Here is a 21,866-nt window from a genome sequence, read left to right as displayed (position 1 = left end):
CATTTTACAGAAAAGGAAACTGGGATTAAGGGACTTGCCCAGGGTCACATACCTGGTGTCTGATGGGGATTTAAACTCAGATCCTCCTCACTCCAGGCCTTCTGTGCCATGTAACTGTCTAACAACAGATAAATATTACCACTAGGTTCATACTTAAAGCTTGTGAAACCTTCTAGAGTTTCCATTTGATGGCATGGCCTTTGAGAATCCAACATCATTTCCATACCTAGATGAGGCAATCAAGTAGGACTTTGGTAGAAGTCTGGCTCATTATAAATCTACTGAATAGATTCTATCTATTATAGATTCTATACAGGAATCTATATATAGATTCTATACAGGATAGAGAATTATTACTGGTCCATTTGATGTTGTTGTTTAGTTGTGTCCAATTCTTCATAACCTTATTTGGGTTTTTCTTGGCAAAGATACTGGAATGGTTTGCCAGTCTGGCAAATGTCTGAGGTCAGATTTGAATTTATGAAGCCTGACTCCTAGCCTAGCATTTTATCCACTGTACCACCTAGCTGCTCTGATGTAGCACAGTATATTCTAATCACCTTAGAAGGTCAGCCAAAGCCAGGAAGACTGACTACTACTGGCTGTGTGATGCTGGGTAAGTCACTTAACCAAAACGGATTCTTTAAGACTAAAAATTTCAGAAGAGTTACCAGTCTGCTTTGATAGGAAGTTTCCTATTCCCTGCATATTAAAACCACAGATTTGGAACCCCTTCTCTCAAATCAGTGCCACTAGGATTAAATACAGACTCTCTGCTTGGCATTTAAAGTCCTTTACAATCTGGTTCCTACTAGGTTTGTTGTAAATTACTGTTCACTTACTCTAAAGTAACCTACTTGCTGTTTCCCTTACATGACATCACATCTTCCTTCTACAGTTGTTATTTGGGAATGGATTCCTTTATCACCTCTATTTCTTAGACTCCCTAATTTCCTTCAAAAATCAGCTTCTTCCTACAAAAGACCCCTTCCTCGATTCCCTCCTGATCTGGTAGTTTTTCCACCCTTCAAATTAGTTTGAATTTATTTATATGTGAATGCTATTTTCCTCACAGAAAGTAAGTTGCTAGAGGTCAAGGACTTTCATTTTTGTCTTTTTGTCTCCAGTGCCTACCATAAAATGGGTTCTTAATGGATACTTATTGATTAATTAACATCTTGCTTTCTTAAGGATATGGATTCAATCCCAAACTTGGGGAAAGTTCGTGAACAGACTAGGAAATCCATATTTGTATAGTTAGTTAGTAATTGTCTTTCTACGAAAACTTAAAGAGATTAGTTTTATGATTTAGTGGACTGGGTGGAAAAACTTAAATAAATCTATCCACTGGATTAACTAAGAAAAACATGTCACAATTGGCAATATGCCTCTTGAATTAATTCAGTCAGTATCTAAATACTTTAGCCAAAATAGTTTTCTGTTTCCTTAACAAAAGAACCGGTTTCACTAAAAAAGCCTAACATTTCTGAGATCTCGAAGGACCACAAGCTTTGAAACAGTTAAGAAATAATGTACTTTAATATTCTTCCAAAAGTACTCACTTGGAGAAGACGGGAAAATAGTTCAAATAGAAGCTGCAGGAGGACTGTAGGAGCTACTTGTAGGTTACACACACACACACACACACACACATTTTCTCATTGAGAGGATCCGTTGCTGCCAGTTGGAAGCGTGGTGGCATGGAGTGGAGAAGGGACAACTCCTTGGCTTGGGGGCTGGGGTTAATATTAGGAGCTTAAACTGATATGGCTTAATTAACTCATATGGCTGGTCCTGAGTGTCCTGCTAAAGGATAATGAAAAAGTAGCAAGGGACCTTTGCAGAAGGTTCAGGCTCAGGGTTTGGGTGAGCCTTGAAAAGTTTCAGAATCTTGCAGCATTTCCGTGGGGAGCTCCTCCAAGTTTGGTAAAGAGTATTCCTTGGTAATGAGCACAGACTCATGACTTATACCTAGAAAACTTTCTGGCTGGGAGGTTTTTGGCTGGGGGCTTTCTGGCAGAAGGCTTTCTGATTGCAGGCTTTCTGGCTGACGTCTTTCTGGGGGAGAGCTTTCTGGCCGGAGGTCTTCTGACTGGGGGCTTTCTGGCCGGAGGTCTGACTGGAGGCTTCCAGTTTGGGAAGTTTCTGTTTGAGGTATATCTGGCTGGGATGGCCCGGGGATTTTTCTCCGTGTCCTTGTGGGGCGCCTCGGCATAGAGAAGATTAAATGGTGGCTAAGGCCATTCCGAAGGGATTGGAGGTAGTAGGAAGACCTCAATTGGAGCCGCTTGTTGGGCAAGAGCATCTGGTCGGGAGGCGCCTCGACATTGCCAGTATACCAGAAGACCCACCAGAAGAGGCTGAGGAACAGGATGATGGAACCCATGTAGAGCAGCAAGTCGTAAAAGAAGACTTCGGAGAAGACTCCCGTTAGAAGTACCACCAACCCCACCACATCAAAGATCACAGCCATCCAGAAAGCCAAAGTGCAGCGGCCCAACCCCAGCTGCCTCGCGGGACTGTGCTTGGGTACGAAGTTGTGTCTGGGGAGGATACTATCCTGGACCTCGTAATCCCGGCCGGTCATGAGGCCCGTCGTCGGCAAGATTACAGCCTCAGAGGTGTCTGCAGTCTCCAAGGCCTCTGCAGCTTCTGCAGCCTCTGCGAAAAGCGCAGTGGAGGCAGTCGCTGCAGCCTCCACGACCTCCACAGCCTCTGAGCTCGCCGTGGGGACTCTCCCGCCCCAGGACCGGCGGCACCGCCTACCTGCGTCCCCATGGCAACGCCCTGAAGGTGTGCTGCAGCGAAGGGAGCGGGGAGAGCGAGATGGAGAAGATGGGGGAGCTTCCAGGTTCTTGGGATCAAGCCTGCACAGTGGGAAAGAGTCTTGAGCCCAAGTCCTAGGTGCTCGTCCCCCGCATCTCTCCCTCTCGCGTGCCTTCAGAGCACATCTGGAGCAGAGGTTCGGTTCTGCGCGCCACGAAGTGACAGAGGGCATTGGCAAGCGGATCAACGTCCTGAGAGAACGTCCAGAACCAGGGATTCGTGCGAAGATCTATGAAAGGAATTAAAAAGACAGTAGGAAGAGGAGGAAGAGGAATAGTGGTGTCCTCAAGTATTTTGAAGGATTGTCCAGCGGAAAAGGAATCAGAGCTGTTCGGTTGTTATCCTCAGAGGGCGGAACTAGTGGGAATGGGTGGGAGTTTGGTTTCAGAAAGGCAAATTTTGGTTCCTTGTGAAAACTTGATAACGATTTAAAAGCCTGTAAAATAATTCCTGCTGTAGTACATAGACCTGTTTTGTTTTGTTTTCAAGAAACGGATGAATAACTTTCCCCCATAAACTCAGAAGTTTGGAGGTGGGGGGAAAAGAGGAGGGTCGAGGAAGCACTGGCAACTCAGGAGGGAGTTGAGGAAGGGGTTGCTTAAGGAGGAAGCTGGCATTTGAGCAGAGTTCTGAGAGAAATTGGGGAGTCTTAAGAAGTGCAATTACCATCTCACACCTATAAGATTGGCTAAAGAAGGGGAAAATGCCAAATGTTAGAGGAGATGTGGAAAAATTGGAACACTAATACACTGCTGGTGGAATTGTCAACTGATCTAACCATTTTGGAGAGGAATTTGGAATTATGCCCAAAGAGTGATAAAACTGTGTATACCCTTTGACCATTATTAGGTCTATTTCCCAAGATTATCAGGGATAAAGGAAAAAAACCCATATGTTTTAAAAATATTTATAGCAGCTCTCTTTGTGGTGACAAAGAACTGGAAAGTGCAGGGATGCCTATCAACTGGGGAATGGCTAAATAAGTTGTGGTATATAATTGTGATGGAATACTACTGTGCTGTAAGAAATGACAGAGCCAGTTGGTTTTAGAAAAATATAGAATATCTTGCATGAAATAGCAGAGTGAAAAGAGCAGAAGCAAGAGAAGTGATTTTTAGTAATGGCAATATTGTTCCAAGAATAACTGTGTGTGGAGTCAGGAGCACCTGAGTTCAAATCCGACCTCAGATATGTAACACACAAGCTAGCAGTGTGACCTTGGGCAAGTGCCTTAACCCCAATTGCCCTACCTTCCCCCCCCTCAAAAAAAAAATAACAATGATTAAACTATTCTGAGTGATTGAAGCTGACCCTTCCAGTCTTTGGTTATTCTGTAAATATCCCAAATTCTCTTCTCTTTGATTCCCTTATTTTCTCTCAAGACTTTCACTAGTTAAGCAAAACAACTTCCCTTGTGAAACCTTGGAATATCCCAACTCTCTGCATCAGAAGCCCCTTTCCCTCTGCTGGAATACTTTATAGTACCCTGTGCCCAGCTCCCTCTGGGGGCTTTCCCCACTCTTGTTGCTTAGTGGAACCCCAGTTGCAAATTCCTTGCCCTGACTAAAGATCATAAATGTTGCTATATTGGGTGCCTTCTCTTTAATTCAGGTTGACACAATCAAGGACTTATGAAGGAAAATGCTATCCACCTTCAGAGAAAGAAATATATATATATATATATATATATATATATATATATATGTATGTATGTATGTATGGTTCCATATATCTATATTTTTATCAAATGTTGGTTCTCTCTAGTGTCAGGTTAGGAGGGAGGGAGACAACTTGGAACTGAAACATAACCAAAAAAATTTTAATTAATAAAAAATATTGCATATATGCATTCATATATGTGTATATATACAGTTATCCTTTCCACATTGTGGCTTTCCTTCCTTTGGTTTCTATATATTGCCAGTTGGCATAAGAAATGGGAATTTGGAGGGGGGGAGTTTTGTGGAAGTTGCAAACAATGCACAAAGGTCAACAGACTAAGAAACTCAAAAACGCATAAAATAGACGTATAGTATTATATAATATCATCATATTTGTCTTTTAATACTATAATAATTCAGACTTCTTCTCTAGTACAAAAGGAGGGCCAAAAATTTTTACTCATATTTTCCAGGTGTGTGTGGGGGGATGGGGGGGAAAGGCCTCATCCCTAAGCCCTTTGATGTGGAAGGGATAACTGTAAAAAGAAATAAAGCTGATAAAGGTATATTTTTTCCAACATCTATAGATGGAAAATGTGAGGTCATGCAAGGGGAACAGCAAATATGTGAGTTTGACTGAAATCATGAAGTAAAAGTTAATAAAGTATAATAAACCTGGTAGGATCCAGATTGTAAAGGTCTTTAAATGCCAAGCAGAGAAGTGTGTGTTTAGTCTTAGGTAACAGAATTTAATCCAATGGTTAAAGGGAGCCACAGATTAGTACAAGTTGAAATAAATGACTGTTCCTCCAACCAAGCTTCTCCATACTGCTGTCCTAAACTTGAAGTGACTGTGTTTAGGGGAAAGAGTAGTAAATGCTGCATGCCTTGGAGGTAAAAAGGTGGGAAGGAATACCAAAATATCTTGTCAAATTCAAGCCCACTCTTTGCAGCCAAACCCTCAACTGAAGGGTCTTCTAGACCCAAGTAGTTGTTTAAACTGGATATACGCTTCCTCCTCTTTAAGATCAGCTCCTCAAACCTCCCTTAGCACTCCCACCCCCATCCTCTCGACCTGGCCTCATGTTTTTACAGAAAAAATTACGGCCATTTGCCATGAACTCTCTCTTTGTCCCTCTTCCTCATCTCATATCCTTCATATGCCTTCTGCCACTATCTCCTCCTTCACCCCTGCCTCATGTGCTCAGGTAGCCTTATTCCTTAACAAGGCTAACTCTACCTATTCAAGCAAACACATTTCATCCTGCCTCCTGCAACAGATTGATTCCTCTCTATTATTTATTTTCAATCTCTCTTTGCTATTTACTTCCCATGTCTCCCTCATACTGAGAGACTGTTCGCTTGATCCTTCCATTCCTGCTACTGTCCTATATCTCTTCTGCTTTCTGTAACTAAATTACTTGGAAATGCTATGTATAATAGGTGCCACCACTTTCTCCTCTCATTCTCTTGCTAACATTTTTTTTTTGCTAAAGGGATATATTTGATTATCTGTTCATTTCTTTTTGAGAGATTATTTTAATATATTCTATTTTTCCCCAATTACATGTTAAAATTTTTTTAACTTTTAAAAAAAATTTAGTTCCAAATTCTATCCCCCCCACTTCTAAACTTCTTAATTCATTTCCTTAACTTTATCATTCCAAGGAAACTGCTTTCTCCAAAGTTCCCAGTAGTTTTGTTATGGTGGGGGCTCTGCCCACCCAAAAACTGTCAGGGTTTCATGATGTATTGTGGTGGAACCATCTCAAAGAATTCAGAGTCAGACCACCTCTAATCCAAGTATAGGTACTTACTGAGATTGACCCCTCTCATGAAGCAGGTTAAATTCCGAGAGGAACCGGCAACTTCAGAGAAAGCAAGATGTATTTTTATAGGGTAAAGATGCAATTACGTAACAGAAATTTACATAGAATATAAGAATATGATTAATTTTTAAAAGGCAGGAGGAGTTTATTAAGGGATTAGGTCATGGAGGAGGGATCCCTTCTATGGTTTAGTGGTTAAACATTCTGGTTGTGCTGCCCTATAGTTGGCTAGCTATTGTGGTCCTGTCTGGTCAAGATATATAGGTATCGTGGTCCTGTCTTGGGCTAGATGGATGATGTGATTGTTATTGAATACAAGAACATAACTGTTTGGGGGGCAGAGTCAAGATGGCAGAGTAGAAGCAGGTCCTCCAGGCGGCTCTGGCTTCCATCTTCCCCAATTCATGTAAAAGGGGACTCTGAACAAACTTTGGAGCTGCAAAACCCACAAAATGACACAGAGCAGCTAACCTCCTGCTGAGGACAGCCCAGCAAGCCTGCAGGAATCAGCCAGCTCAGCGCTCTGAGAGCTGAGCCCAGGCCTGTGAGCTGGAGGTTTTAGCCCCAGGGTGGGCCTGAGCAGCCACCGGCTAGAGGGACTCCACATCACCAGCAGCTGTGGCCATTTCCAGAGTCATCAACACATAGATGCAAAGGACAAGGTGAGAGGTCAGTGCACTGTGGACTTTGGGACCCAGTAGTCGGGAGTGTGTCGGCTTTTGCCCCCTCGGGTGAGAAGCCACTGAGGAGCCACAGCTGTGCAGCCGCCCCCAAGGGGCAGCTTCAGCTTCTGGCCCGCAGAGTATAGGGGAACCACTCAACCAGTCTGAGGGGTAATCGCTTTGCTTTAACCTTCTTGGATCTGGATTGCAGTCTAGGGTGGAGGTCCTAGGGCATGTGTCCAGCTTGCCAGAGTGTGTGGAGGCCTCAGAGAGGGCACCCAACTAATAGCAGCTTAGAAAACCCCAGCGTTTGGGACGAAAGCTCCCCTGTCTGGTAGCAGAGTCCTACTGTGGCAAAAAAACCAAAAGTCAAGTAATTGAGTGGCAACATGCCCAGGCAAAGGAAACAAAGCAAACAGAAGAACCCAACATTATACTCCTCACAGTTCTATCCTGGGCTGTTTTCTCTTCTCCCTCTGTCCCTCCCTCCTTCCTCCATCAGCTGCCATGGATTTAATTACCATGTCTTTGCTGACAATTCTCATATCTACCTATCCTGCCTCAACCTCTCTACTAACTTCCAATCTCACATCTCCAGCTGTCTTTCAGACACCTTTAACTCAGCATGACTGAAAGGAAACTGTCTTCCTTATTCCTGTAAAAGGCAACAGCATTCTCTACCATGTCTTTGCTGACAATTCTCATATCTACCTATCCTGCCTCAACCTCTCTACTAACTTCCAATCTCACATCTCCAGCTGTCTTTCAGACACCTTTAACTCAGCATGACTGAAAGGAAACTGTCTTCCTTATTCCTGTAAAAGGCAACAGCATTCTCCCAGTACCTCAGGCTCAAAATCTTGGAGTCATCCTCAACTCACTATCTCTCACTCTCAACCTCCCCCACCCTTCACCCCAAACACCATATTCAGTGTATTGCCAAGGGCTGTGCATTTTGCCTTTGCAATATCTCTCCTACCACTCTAGTGTAGGTATGAATCACTTCATGCCTGGATTATTGCAGTAATCTGCTATTGAGCCTGTCTGCCTCCAGTCTTTCCCCACTCTAATCCATCCTTCATTCAGCCACCAAAATGATTTCACTGAAGTGTAGGTCTGATCGTGTCACCCTCAACACATACTGAAACACCCATGGCTCCCTATCACCTCCAAGATCAAATACAAAATCCTCTGTTTGGCATTCAAAGCCTTTTATAACCTAACTCCTTCCTACTTTTTCTAATCTTTTTATACTTTACTATCTACCAAGTTCTCTTCTATCCAATGACACTGACTTCCCTGTGGGTCCACCAAAAAATATCCCATCTCTCAGCTCTAGGCATTTTCTCTGGCTGTCAGCCATGCCTGGAATGCTTTCCCTCTTAATCCGTACCTCCTGGCTTCCCTGGCTCCTGTTTAAGTTGCAGCAAAAATTTTGTCTTCTACAGGAAGCCTTTCCCAACCTCTCTTAATTCTAGCACCTTTCCTCTCTTAATTATTTCCTATTTATCTTGTATATAGCTTGTTTTGTACATATATGTTTGCTTGTTGTCTCTCTCACTAGATTGCAAGTGCCTTGAGGCCAGGGACTTTTTTCGCCTCTTTTTATATCCCCAGTTCTTAGCACAGTGGCAGGCATGTAGTAGGCACTTAATAAGTTGAAAAGGAACAATGGTATCAGCTAGCAATTATAAGACCACTTTACATTCTCATTTTATTGTCACCATCATCCTGGGAAGTGCTATTGTTATTTCCAATGAAGTACAAGGAAACTGAAACAGACGGAGGTTATGTGACCACATGGCTGCCAGTTTAAGGCTGCATTTGAACTTAGGTCTTTCTTAGTTAGCTGCCTCACTTATTTTACTGAGACCTCCTTCTACTTCAGAGAGATGGCACTTTCCCTTAAGATTACCATTACAAGGGGGGATGGAGCCAAGATGGCGGAGTGAAAGCAGAGGTCTCTGCCAAAACCTTCAAAATACCTGTAAAAATGTCTCTGAACAAATTCTAGAGCTTCAGAACCCACAGAATGACAGGGTGAGACACATCTCCAGCCCCAGACCATCTGGAAGGTGGACAGGAAAGGCATATCACACAGAGCTGGGAGCAGAACACAGTCCAATACAGATGGGGCTGAAGCAGGCCTCAGGGGACTGAATCACTGGCAGCTATGGCAGTTTCCTCTCAAGCCACAAATGCTAGGAACAGCATGGGGGAACTCTGTGGAACCTGGATAAAAGAGGAACTCAGTCCGGCCCTAGTTCCAGGGCAGCAGAGGTGGTGGTCATGGTGGTGGTGGTCATGGTGGTGGCAGTGGCAGTGGCGGCGGCGGCTGCTTCCAGAGCTCTGGGCCCACAGATGATAGGGGAATACAGTTACTGATACAAAACCCCTGCAACCTGGGATAGTACACCCCCTCTCCCCCACTCCCACCTCCACTGCAAGCAGAGTCCTGCCTTGCCAGGGAGTCAAGTATTTGACTGAGAAGATGAGCAAACAGTATAAAAAACTCAGACTATAGAATTTCACTTTGGTGACAAAGAAGATCAATACATACAACCAGAAGAAGACAACAAAGTCAAAGCTCCTACATCAAAAGCCTCCAAGAAAAATATGAATTGGTCTCAAGTCATGGAAGAGTTCAAAAAGGCTTTTGAAAATCAAGAATAGGGGCAGCTAGGTGGCACAGTGAATAGGTCACGGGCCCTGGAGTCAGGAGGACCTGAGTTCAAATCTGACCTCACACACTTAACACACACACACACAAAACCTAGCCGTGTGACCTTGGGCAAGTCACTTAACCCCAATTGCCCTACCTTCCCTCCTCCAAAAGAAGGCAAAAAGAAAAATCTAGGAAAAAAATCAAGCATGAGAAATAGAGGAAAAATTAGGAAGAGAAATGAAAGTGATGCAAGAAAATCATGAAAAACAGCTTGCTAAAGGAGACCCAAAAAATACTGAAGAAAATAACACCTCAAAAAATAGGCTAACCCAAACGGCAAAAGAAGTCCAAAAGGCCAATGAGAAGAAGAATTCCTTAAAAAGTAGATTTGGTCAAATAGAAAAGGAGGTTCAAAAGCTCACTGAAGAAAATAATTCCTTCAAATATTGCCACTACAAGAAGGTTAAGATTTGTTCAGCTAGAGTCTAGAAAGTACAAAAATGAGCAGTGTGTGGAAGTTTCAGAGGGACAGATCTAAGCTCCTTCCTTTTTAAAATTTTTATTTTATTTTGAACTTCAGAAATAAAACAAGCATTTCCCTAACATAGTAGAATAGGGAAAAATGATTGCATATGAATTTACAAATGTATTGTGTACAATTTGCTATTCCTTTTAAATAGATAATAATGTTATCCTGTAACCACAACCTGTTCATCCATTCCCCAACTGAATTTCCAGTTCTTTGATATCACCAAGAGAGATACTATAAATATTTTAGAACATACAGGCTCCTTTTCTATTTCCCTAATCATGTTCAGAAACATACCTACTAGTAGTATTGCTAAGTCAAAGGTTATCTGCAGTTTTATAACTTTTGGGGCATAATTCCAGATCGCTCTCTAAAATAATTGGACCAGATCACAGTTCCACCAACAGTGAATTAGTGTGTCAATTTTTCTGCATCCTCTTCAACGTTTATCATTTTTCCTTCAACCATTTTAACCAATCTGATATATGTAAAATGATATCTCAAGGTTGTTTTGGTAATTTAATTGGGATAACATTGAATATATAAATTGGCTTAGGTAAAATGATCATTTTTGCTATCTTGGCCCTTCCCACCAATGAAGAATTAATTTTTCTCCAATTATTTATATCTGATTTTATTTGTATAAAAAGTTTTAAAAATAATTTTATTGATATATTTCTTGGGTTTGTTTTGGCAGGTATACTCCCAGGCATTTTATATTGTCTAGGGTTATTTTAAAGGGGATATCTCTTGCTATCTCTTCTTGTATGATTTTGTGATATACATGTGAATTCTGATGATTTAAGTGGGTTTACTTTGGATCCTACTACTCTGCTAAAATTGTTTCCAATAACTTTTTAGTTGACACTTTTGGGTTTTCCAAGTATAACATCATATTGTCTGCAAAAAGAGATAGTTTTATTACCTCATTTCCTATTCTAATTCCTTTTATTTCCTTTTCTTTTCTTATTGCGATTGCTAGGATTTCCAATACAATATTGAATAACAGTGAGAGAGTGGGGATCTTTGTTTCACATTTGATCTTACAGGGCAGTCCTCTAACTTATCCCCATTACAAATAATACTTGCTGGGTATTTTAGGTAAATGCTTTTTCTTTTTTTATCAACTTAAGGAAAAATATATTTATAGCTATACTTTAAGTGTTTTTTGATAAAAATGAGTGGTATACTTTATCAAAGCTTTTACTGCATCTATTGATATAATCTTATGATTTTTGTTACTTTTACTATTCATATAATCAATTATGTTAATAGTTTTCCCTATGCTAAACCATCCCTGTGTTGAAGGTTACTGTATTTCACTGACTATTGTTGCCACTGCCTAATGATTGCACCCTGTTTTTTCAGTTCAAAAATTGGTTTATAACTTTCATCTTGTAGTCATCGCCTGGTATAATTATGTTCATCACACCACATAAGAGGTAATCAGAGAAACAATATATTCACCAGTGGCATATGGGTAGGCATTTATCTCTTGTGCATTGTGATCTGCGAGCCTAGAATTCTTAGTGCATGAACATTGTCAATATTCAATTTTAATGTATATTCAAGAACATTCCATGCATCCTAATCTTGCACCAAAGAGAGTTTAGTAATAAATTATTTTAAAAACAATGCCAGCAGAGTTATTTAAAGCTTCACATTTTTCACAAAGTTGCACCCCCCTTTTTTGCCAAAAATTTTTTTGATTTGATATAAAATTTGATAGAAAATATAAATATAAAAATATAAAAAAAATTGATGTAAAATTTGATATAAAATCTGCAATGATTATGTGGTAAAATGCAATATGCTGATTCAGTTACCCATTGTTTCCAGCCCTGCTTATCAAATAGTGTTGGGGGAGACTCTGGTGGAGAAGGAGACACTAAATTTGTAGCTTTTTGTATCACCCTGCCTGCAAATTGTCATGTTCTTGCTACCTTGGGGAGGAACTGAGATGTAATGGACCAACCTCTTTTGCTGAGGTAGACTTATCTGGATGTGTTTAAAAGTTACCTATAAAAGCTGTCCCTACCTCGAAGCCTTTTGCTGAATTCCAGTGATCAGCCCATCAAAGTGTTGCTACCTTCATGTTGTGATGTTTAAAAAGTTCAAAAGATGTAGTTTTGTCAAGGGCCAGTTTCTGACCCAGTCCATACATGGGAAGAGTCTGGTCCAGGTTTCCCCCAAGCCAGCTCCCCATGAAGGCTATATTATGTCTTAAGATTGGCTCACCATCTCTTCCTGACTTGCAGGAGTTTAGGATGTCATGACCGAGCAGTGACTCAGACATAGATGCATGCTAGGAAACAAGGACATTAAAACATGGATGTACATAAGTGAACAAGAACATTAAAACATTCAGATGTACATAAGCGAACAAGGGCATTAGACATTTTCTCATGGGAAACCTAAGAGATAATTGCTTTACATTCATTATATAAACCCTGCCCTCTGATCAATAAATGGGAACTGCTATGACAGAACCTGCCTGGCTCATGTCCAATCATTCCACACTCTTCAGTTCGGGCCATGCCCATTTTGATGCAGGCATCATTGTTTTTGAGTAATTAATCATTTCATTAATAAAAGAAATGGTCATCTGGCCATCTCTCTTGGACCAAAGCCGAATCATGGTGGTGGACCTAAAGTTTATATGCCCTTGGAAGAATTGGGTATTCCTAAGGGTGGCAATCAACTCTGAATGGTTAACAATTAATGAGAAGAATGCATATTACAATGACAGGTGGATCTAGTCTAAGGAGGGGTTGGGGGAATGTGACTTTGATTGTGTCATTTACTTCTAAATTACTCAGCCTTGGGCAATCTAATCAAAGAATTTATCCCAATTGAAACCTGTGTAGAACACCATTGGCTTCCCTACCTGGGTGAGGTCTAAACAAGATTGAGGAGAAACTTAATTCAATCTCATTTTCAACAATGATTTTCAGGGGCTGAATAACCTACAAGCTTCAGAAAAAATCCTGATCCTAATTCAATAATTGATTATTAATATGAGGGACAAATAATATACTCTCTCAACATAACTTATAATAAGATCCTTTTAATTCTCTTTTTTTGTCCTGAGTTTTTCCTCACTGATCAGGGTTAAAGCCCAGAGAAGAATTTTCCTTTCAACACCCACATTCCTGGTATAAATCCTGCTTGGTCATACTGTATAATCTTTGTTATATATTGTAATATTTTACTTAGTATGTTATTTAGGATTTTTGCATCCATGTTCATTAATGAAATTGTTCTATACTTTTCTTTCTCTCTTTTTAACTCTTCCTGTTTTAGGTATCAGTATCATATTTGCTTAATTTAAAAAATTGGGTAGGATCTCTTCTTTGCCTAATATTCCAAATAATTTCTTTAATATTGGAATTCGTTGGTCTTTAAATGTTTGAGAGAATTTACTTGTAAATTCATCAGATCCTGCTACTTTTTTCTTAGGAAGCACATTTATATCCTGGTCAATTCTCTTTTAAAAAATAAATCTAGGGGCGGCCAGGAAGCACAGCGAGTAAGAGCACTGGCTCCAGTGTCGGGATGACCTGGGGATAAAATCCGGGCTCAGATACTTAGCACCACACCCAGAAATAACTTGTCCTGTAACCTTGAGCAAGTTACTTAACCCCAATTGCTTTAAATAATAATAATAAGACTATTTAGATATTCTAGATCCTCTTCTGCTAATCTCAGCAATTTATATTTTTATAAATATTATTCCATTTCATTTAAACTGTTAAATTTATTAGCATATAATCAGACAAACTATTTTTAAATAATTTTTTTATAAGTACTTTGATGTCATCTTTCTTAGTGTTATATTGACGCTTTTCATTTTTAACTCCAGTGATTTGGTTTTCTTAATCATATTAAATAATGGTTTGTTATTTTATTGGTTTTGTTATATGACCTAAGTTCTTGAAAGGAAAGATTAGAAAACAATTTAAAACTGTTCCTTGGGGAGGCTGAATAATTGATTTTGGAGGTTCTTCTCAGTCCTATATACTAAATACCTCACACCTACACAATTTGAGTTCACCTCTGTTCTACCTATTGTGTAACAATTGCATAAATGATATGAGGCCTGACTAGAATGGAAGATGAGTAGAAACCTTAGAGCTTAGACATTCAAGCTGTAAAAGTTCTAAAAACTTAGAAGAACATGACAATTTCCAGGTAGGAGTACATGATAAAAAGCAGGTGATACAAAAATCTGCAAGCTTGGTATCTTCTTCTCCATCAGAGTCTCCTCTATCATTGTTTGATAAGCAGGGCTGGGAACTGCTTTAATTTAATTTATTATATATTATTATATTATTACATAATATAATATAAATATTATATTATAAAAATTTAATTAAGAAAATTAAATTTTTCCTATTTATGCTACATAGAGCTAATATGTGTATATTTGTTTGTTGGTTGTCTCCCTTATTATACTGTAAGCTTCTTGAGGTCAGGGACTTTCTTTTGCCTCTTTTGGAAAAATCCAGCACTTATCACAGTGCCTGGGACAGAATAGGTCTTTTTTTTTTTCAAATGCTTTATTAACTTCTGATTTAAATCATTAATTTCCACCAGATTTTGAGTTACAAATTTTCTCCCCATTTTTCCCCTACCCACCACCCCAGAATAGCAGTCTCACAAGATATCCCCTCCTCGAATCTGTTCTCTCCCATATCTTCTCCCATACCCCCTTCAACTTTTCTGGTAGGGCATGGTGGCCTATATATGCCCCAGTGCCTGTATATCTTATTTCCCAATTACATGTAAAATAGTATTAATAATAGTGTATATATATATATATATATTTTAAACATTTGATTTGAAAACTTTGAATTCCAGATTCATTCCCTTCCTCCCTTGTCACCCACCCTTACTGGGAAGATAAGCAGTTCAGTATAGGTTGTACATGTATAGCTAATGCAAAACATTACCACAATAGATATATTGTACAAGACTTTTTTTTATTTCCCTCCTTCCTATCCCACCTCCCATTTGTTCTATTATCCACTTTGATCCCTTACCTTTTCAAAAGTGGGTGTTTCCAACTTCCTTCTTCCCCAGCCTGCCCTCCCTTCCGTCATCCCCCCTCCTATCACCTTCCCCCCTACTCTCCTCTAGGGTGTGATATCCTATTTAGTGTGTATGTCATTCCCTCCTCAAGTCAAATTTAATGAGAATAACGCTGACCCATTCCCTTTTGCCTTCCTATTCTTCCCCTCCATTGTAACCATTTTCCCTTGCCTCTTCTATATGAGATAGTTTACTCCATTCTGTCTCTCCCCATCTCCTCTCATTATATTCCTCTCTCACCTCTTAATTCCCCTTTTAAGTATCATCCCTTCCTATTAAATTGGTTCTGTGCCCTCTATCTATATATACCCATAAACATATATACACACATTCACATATGTATTCATATGCCCATATATACTCTGATATAGACATATATATTTCTATTCCCTTCAACTATTTTCATACTGGGAAAAGTTTCATCAGTTACAATTATCATTTTTTCCATGTAGGAATGTAAATAGTTCAACTTGGATAAGTTCCTTTTGATTTCTTTTCCCTGTTTACCTTCTCATGCTTCTCTTGCTTCTTGTATCTGAATGTCAAATTTTCTATTCAACTCTGTTTTTTTTCATCAAGAATGCTTGAAAGTCCTCTATTCCACTGAATGATCATATTTTCCACTGAAACATGATACTCAGTTTTGCTGGGTAGGTGATTCTTGGTTTTAATCCCAGCTCCTTTGACTTCCAGAATATCATATTCCAAGCCCTTCAATCCCTCGGTGTAGAAGCTGCCAGATCCTGGGTTATCCTGATTGTGTTTCCACAATATTCAAATTGTTTCTTCCTGACTGCTTATAATATTCTCTCCTTGATCTGTGAATTTCAGGACCTGGCTATAATATTTCTAGGAGTTTTCTTTTTGGGATCTTTTTCAGGAGATGATTGGTGGATTCTCTCAACTTCTATTTTGCCCTCTGGTTCTAAAACATCAGGTCAGTTTTCCTTGAGAATTTCTTGGAGGATGATTTCTAGGTTCTTTCTTTGGTCATGGCTTTCAGGTAGTTCAATAATTTTTAAATGATCTCTCCTGGATCTATTTTACAGGTCAGTGGTTTTTCCCATGAGATATTTTATATTGCCTTCTATTCTTTAATTTGTTTGGATCTGTTTAATAGCATCTTGATTTCTCATAAAGTCACTAGCTTCCATTTGCTCCAATCTAATTCTGAAGGAATGATTCTCCTCGTTGAGCTTTTGAGATTCTTTTTCCATCTGGCAAATTTGGCTTTTTAAGGCATTCTTTTCCTTATTGCCTTTTTGAGCCTCTTTTGCCATTTGAGTCAGTCTGTTTTTTAACAGTCAGGCTGTTGACTCTCATTTCATAATTTTCTTGCATTGTTCTCCTTTCTCTTCCCAATTTTTCCTCCACTTCTCTTATCTGCTTCTTTTTTTATTTTTTATTTTTTAAACAATCGGGGTTAAGTAACTTGCTCAAGGTTACACGGCCAGTTATTTCTGGGTGTGGTGCTGAGTGTCTGAGCCCGGGATTCGATCTCCAGGTCGTCCCAACACTGGAGCCGGTACTCTTACTCGCTGAGCCACCTGGCCACCCCTAAGCAATTGGGGTTAAGTAACTTGCTCAAGGTTACACGGCCAGGTGTTTCTGGGTGGGTGCTAAGTGTCTGAGCCCAGGATTCGATCTCCAGGTCTTCTCAACACTGGAGCCGGTGCTCTTACTCGCTGTGCTACCTGGCTGCCCCTCTTATCTGCTTCTTAAAGTCCTCTATGTCCTGTAACCAGCTTGTATTTTCCTTTGGACCTTTTGGTGCAGGAATTCTGACTTCACTGTCTTCCTCCTGTTCCATGCTTTGATCCTTTTTGTCCCCAAAATAGGAGTCTAATGTTGGATTTTTCTGTTTGCTTTGCTTCCTTTGCCTAGTCATGTCGCTACTCAGTCACTTGACCCCTGGGCTTTTTGCCACAGTAGGACTCTGCCACCAGACAGGGGAGCTTCGTTCCAAATGCTAGGGTATTCTCAGCTGCCAGAGGTATTAGTTGAGTGCCTTCTCTGAAGCCTCCATACACTCTGGCAAGTTGGACACACACCCCAGGACCTCCACCCTAGACTGCAATCCAGATCCAAGCAGTTTAAAGCAAGAGTGATTAGACCTCTCAGACTGGTCACTTGGTCCCCCTACACTCTGCAGGCCAGGGGCTGAAGCTGCCACCTGGTGGGGGAGGCTGCACAGCTGTGGCTCCTCAGCGGCTTCTCGCCCTGGGGGCAAAAGCCAACACACTCCCAACTACTGGATCCCAAAGTCCACAGTGCTCTGACCTCTCACTTTCTCCTTAGTATCTATGTGTTGATAATTCTGGACCACCACAGCTGCTGGTGATCTGGAGTCCCTCAAGCAGGTGGTTGGTCAGGCCCTCCCTGGGGCTAAAGCCTTGGTGTGGGGCTGGGCTTGGTGTGTGATGTGCTAGCCGATTCCTGCCAGCCTGCCAGGCTGCCCTCAGTGGGAGGCTAGCTTCTCTGTGTCATTTTGTAGGTTTTATAGCTCCTAAGTTTGTTCAGAGTCCCCTTTTACATGAATTGGAGGTGGTGGGAGCTGCAGCTGCAAGGAGGTCATGTTTCTACTCCACCACCTTGACTCTGCCCCACTAGAGTAGGTCTTAAGAAATGTTTATTGACTGGGTAAGAGAAATATATTTTAAATTAATGATTCCTCAAAAAGCAGAATATTTGTGAATGGTAGCAAGATTAAGAGTAGACTCATCTCTCTGTGTAGTTAAAAAGGGCAGGAAGAGGTATGACATAGGGAGGTTGGGAACCAGAGCAAGAGGCAGCAGGTTCTGGCATAGGAGTTAGGATTAGTCAGGGAGGGCACCTAGAAACTGTGTTCTATAGGTGGTGAGTGGTGGGATTATGACAGCATGCTATCAGGTTCTTAAATGACCTGGGTTACTGCCAGAAGAGATCTTTTTTTGGGGGGGAAGGAAGGCAGGTGGGACATGGTAGTCTCTGTCCTTCCTGTTGTAATTCCCACAAATACATCAGAGTTCTTTTTCCAGAAATCAGTGGCCTGGCTGTTGGAGCCAAACCTGAAATTTTGACTGTAATTTTTTCTTCCTTAATGGAAGTTTCTCCTATTCATTATTTTATTTCATTTCCCATCCTCCAGTAGGGATTCCTGGCTGACTTCAAAATCTTGCCTCCCATTAAATGTCACATTTCTTCTCAAGCTTCTTTTCACACTTTTTAGCTCCTCTTCATGTTGTCTTTCCCTATTGGAATATAACCTTCTTGAGGTCAGGGAATGTCTTACTTGCTGCTTATATTTTTATCCCCAGTACTTAGTTCAGTGCCTGACACATAGTAGGCACTTTAAAAAAGTTTATTAAATTGCACATGAACGACAGTATCAGCTAACAATTGTAGGATCACTTTACATTCTCATTTATTCTCACCACAATCCTGGGAAAATGTTATTGTTGTTTCCACTGAAGTACTAGGAAACTGAAACGCAGAGGCTTTGCACCATCACAGGTGCTAGGAGTCCAAGGCTGCATCTGAACTCAGGTATCCCTGACTCTAGGTCCAGCATTACCCACTGGGCCAACCGGTTGCCTCCTTATTTTACTGACACCTCCTTTTGCCTGAGTGAGATGGCACTTTCCCATAAGATTACCACTACAAAAGAGGATTCAATTTTTTTTTTCCAGCTTGGACCTGGAAAGCAAAAAGAGGAAGAGTGGGTGGAAGTTCTACGGGGACAGATTCATGGTTTTGTTTTTTTTTTTTTTTTTTTTTGGGGGGGGGGGAGGTAAAGCAATTGGGGTTACGTGACTTGCCCAAGGTCACACAGCTAGTTTTTGTGTTAAGTGTCTGAGGCTGGATTTGAACTCACCTCCTCCTGACTACAGGGCCAGGACTCTATTCATTGCACCTGGCCACTCCCAGACCCATGTTTCTTGTAAGGGAAGGAATTAATAGAGTTGCTTAGGGAGGTGGAATACTAGCATCTGACTTCTGACGTTCTCACTAGCCCCAGGTACAAAAGACCACACCCACACAACCTGAGTTCACCTCTGCTTTGCCTATTGTGTAATAATTGCAGAAATGCTCTGGGGTCTGACCTCAGGGGAAGAAATCTTAGAGCTTAGACGGACATTCAAGCCATAAAAGTTCTTCCTGGCCCCCAAAATGTAGAATTTAGGGAAATCATGTTTAGGTAGAAGGAAAATACCACAGATGCAAAAGACTATAATATTTATTAAAAATAAACAGTTTTAATGTTCAAAACTTTGTAAGAGAAAGTTTATAAAAACTTAGATGAAAAACTCAAATATGACATCACCAGGTCATGAAAGGGAAAAGCACACCTCTTCTGCACTCAGTGCTGCTTCTCCTCAGTCTCTGGGTGGGCAGCAACTGTGGTGTTGCGGGTGGTAGATGCAGTGTGAGTATGAGTGTGTGTGTGTGTGTGTGTGTGTGTGTGTGTGTGTGTGTCTTAAATGGGTGATGAAAAGGATTTTGGAAAGGGAAAACTTTAGATAAAATGCTTCAGCAAAGAAGGGAAAGAAGAAATAAGAAGAGAAGGCAGAGGGAAAACACATGAAGAATTCTGATGAAGATTCCAAGTGGGACCTCCTTGAAGAAGGGAAGCTGAGATGTGACCTCATGGAGATAGCAACACGAAATTCACCTTATAGGATAGCAGATTCTAAGGAAGATAAAGCTGAAGAAGGTGACTCCTTGACCATCAAACCACCCCAGCAAATGCCACATAAGGAAAAAACTCATCACAGGATTGATGGTTGAAGATGACAAAGGAGAAAGACACCCTCCTGATTATCTCCATCAGGGAAGTCAGGACCATCCTGAACACCGAACAGCCAGATGTCACTGTGTGGGAGATCCTGCTGGGGAGCAACGTGGACAAAATCTCCATCATGAAGAATTATGTGGAGACGACCTCAGGAGCTTACTGGAGACAAAGAAGCAGCCCTTCCTGCCAGGGGAAGTGAAGGCACTGATGATCCAGCGTCTGTGAAGGGTGAAGCATCTTCCTGACAACCAGATCTTTCCACAGAGCCTGAAGTCCTCCTACCTGCTCCTCAGGGGGCATGTAAAATCTTGGTGATCTGGGTTTGGCCAGAGAATATAGCTCACTGTTAAAAGCTTACATGCTGGTAGTGGTGACCCTATGGTACCAGGTCCCAGAGCCGTTAACAGGGACCAAGGAACATGACACTGCAATGCACATGTGATTGGTGGGATATACATTTGCAGATCTATTAAGATAGAAGCACCTATTTCCAAGGAAATCAGGTTGCCCAGGCCAACAAAGTCTGTGGGGACCTGGGAACTCCAAGTGAGAAGATTTGGCCTGGTCACAATGACATTCCTGAAATGATGAAAATAAATTATGCAGAACATTCCAATGATGACTTGCAGAAAACATTTAGGGACCACCACTCTGACCAAGGCTTCCTTCTGAAAAACAACTTCCTGATATAGTTCTTGGCTGGAGGAGCAATGCAGAAGATGGCCTGAAATATGAGTACTTGTGAGAAACCCCTCTTCCCTTTGTCCCTTCCACGTTTCCCATGTGGCCAGCCGAGAATGGGCAGCAGAGGGTTAAGGGCAACAGCAGCACAAATGAGCCCTCCAGCCCCCAGCAGGAGGACTTGGTTACAAACATCTGGGTGATAATGACCTCAAAGGCACCTGCTTCCATCTCAGGGTTTAGCCTCAGATTTTAAGTTCATACCAAGGAACAGAGCAAGTGAGCTGCAGCCCAGCCATGGCTGTGAACAGGTGTGGAGGGCTGGAGGACATAGAATGCACACCATCCCTGCTGGGGCCCCCACTCTCTCCTCACCTCTCTGGCTTCCCCTCCCCCTCCTCTGGAGTGTGGTCCCTGTCTGTTGCTCCAGCCTAGGCATCAGCAGGAGTCTTCTTCATGTTCTGTACTCTCTCTAGCCCTGATTTTCTAAGGGAACAGCTAGACCCTGTCCCTGGGAGCAGGGCAGAGTTTTGGTTTGATTCAGATTCAGCACAAAGTTGGACATTCCTGCAAACTTGGCCTTTGTGAAGTTTTAGTAGATTTAGATTTGTGTGAACTTTAAAAGGTAAAAATGTTTAAACCTCACTAGTGGCTTTAGTCGTGTCTTCTGCTGTGGAGGAAGTTTGGGCTCTGCTGGACATCATGATAGGGGGCTGGGCTTGTGTCCCTCCTCCTGGCGAAGCTTTGTCTTCTGCTCTGCATCGGGACAGGGGATTGCATTGCATTTAGCTCCACAACTCTCACAGGTCTCCACAGCAGCATTTCATCTATGAGAATCGTCAGCAGAACTGCAAGAGCAATAGGAGAGAGGCCAACGCAAAAAACAGCGGATCCCAAAGAGACGAACTGAGGAATGGGACGAGCGACAGTGACTATTGAGATAACAATGCCAGTTACACACATTGTTCCTCCCGCTGAAGCCTTGGTGAGCGGTTTTCTATATTTGGTCCAGCAAGTACCTTCTTGTGAGAGCTCTTGGGAAGTGACCAGTAGAGCATCTGTGGCTTCCATGTTTTACTTGAACCTTTTCTTCTCAAGAAAATGAACTTTATGCCTGGGGAAAGAAAGTTCAAGAAGTTATGACTTGG

At 41.4% G+C, this 21,866-nt stretch overlaps 1 long non-coding RNA gene and 1 pseudogene across 2 annotated transcripts in view; both read left to right on the top strand.

The window, feature by feature from the left end:
• Positions 1-21,866, top strand: part of LOC138159958 (uncharacterized) — a 61,193-nt gene that overhangs the window by 26,786 nt on the left and 12,541 nt on the right. The window lies entirely within an intron of this gene.
• On the top strand, positions 17,889-20,961 carry LOC138160838 (cyclin-dependent kinase 11B pseudogene; annotated as a pseudogene).

The sequence above is a fragment of the Petaurus breviceps genome, unplaced genomic scaffold (genome assembly GCF_028583685.1).
Source record: "Petaurus breviceps papuanus isolate PSGF00001 unplaced genomic scaffold, PetGlider_PUasm1.0 118, whole genome shotgun sequence".
NCBI classification, from domain to species: Eukaryota; Metazoa; Chordata; class Mammalia; order Diprotodontia; family Petauridae; genus Petaurus; species Petaurus breviceps.
This window is presented reverse-complemented; position numbering and strand designations above follow the sequence as displayed.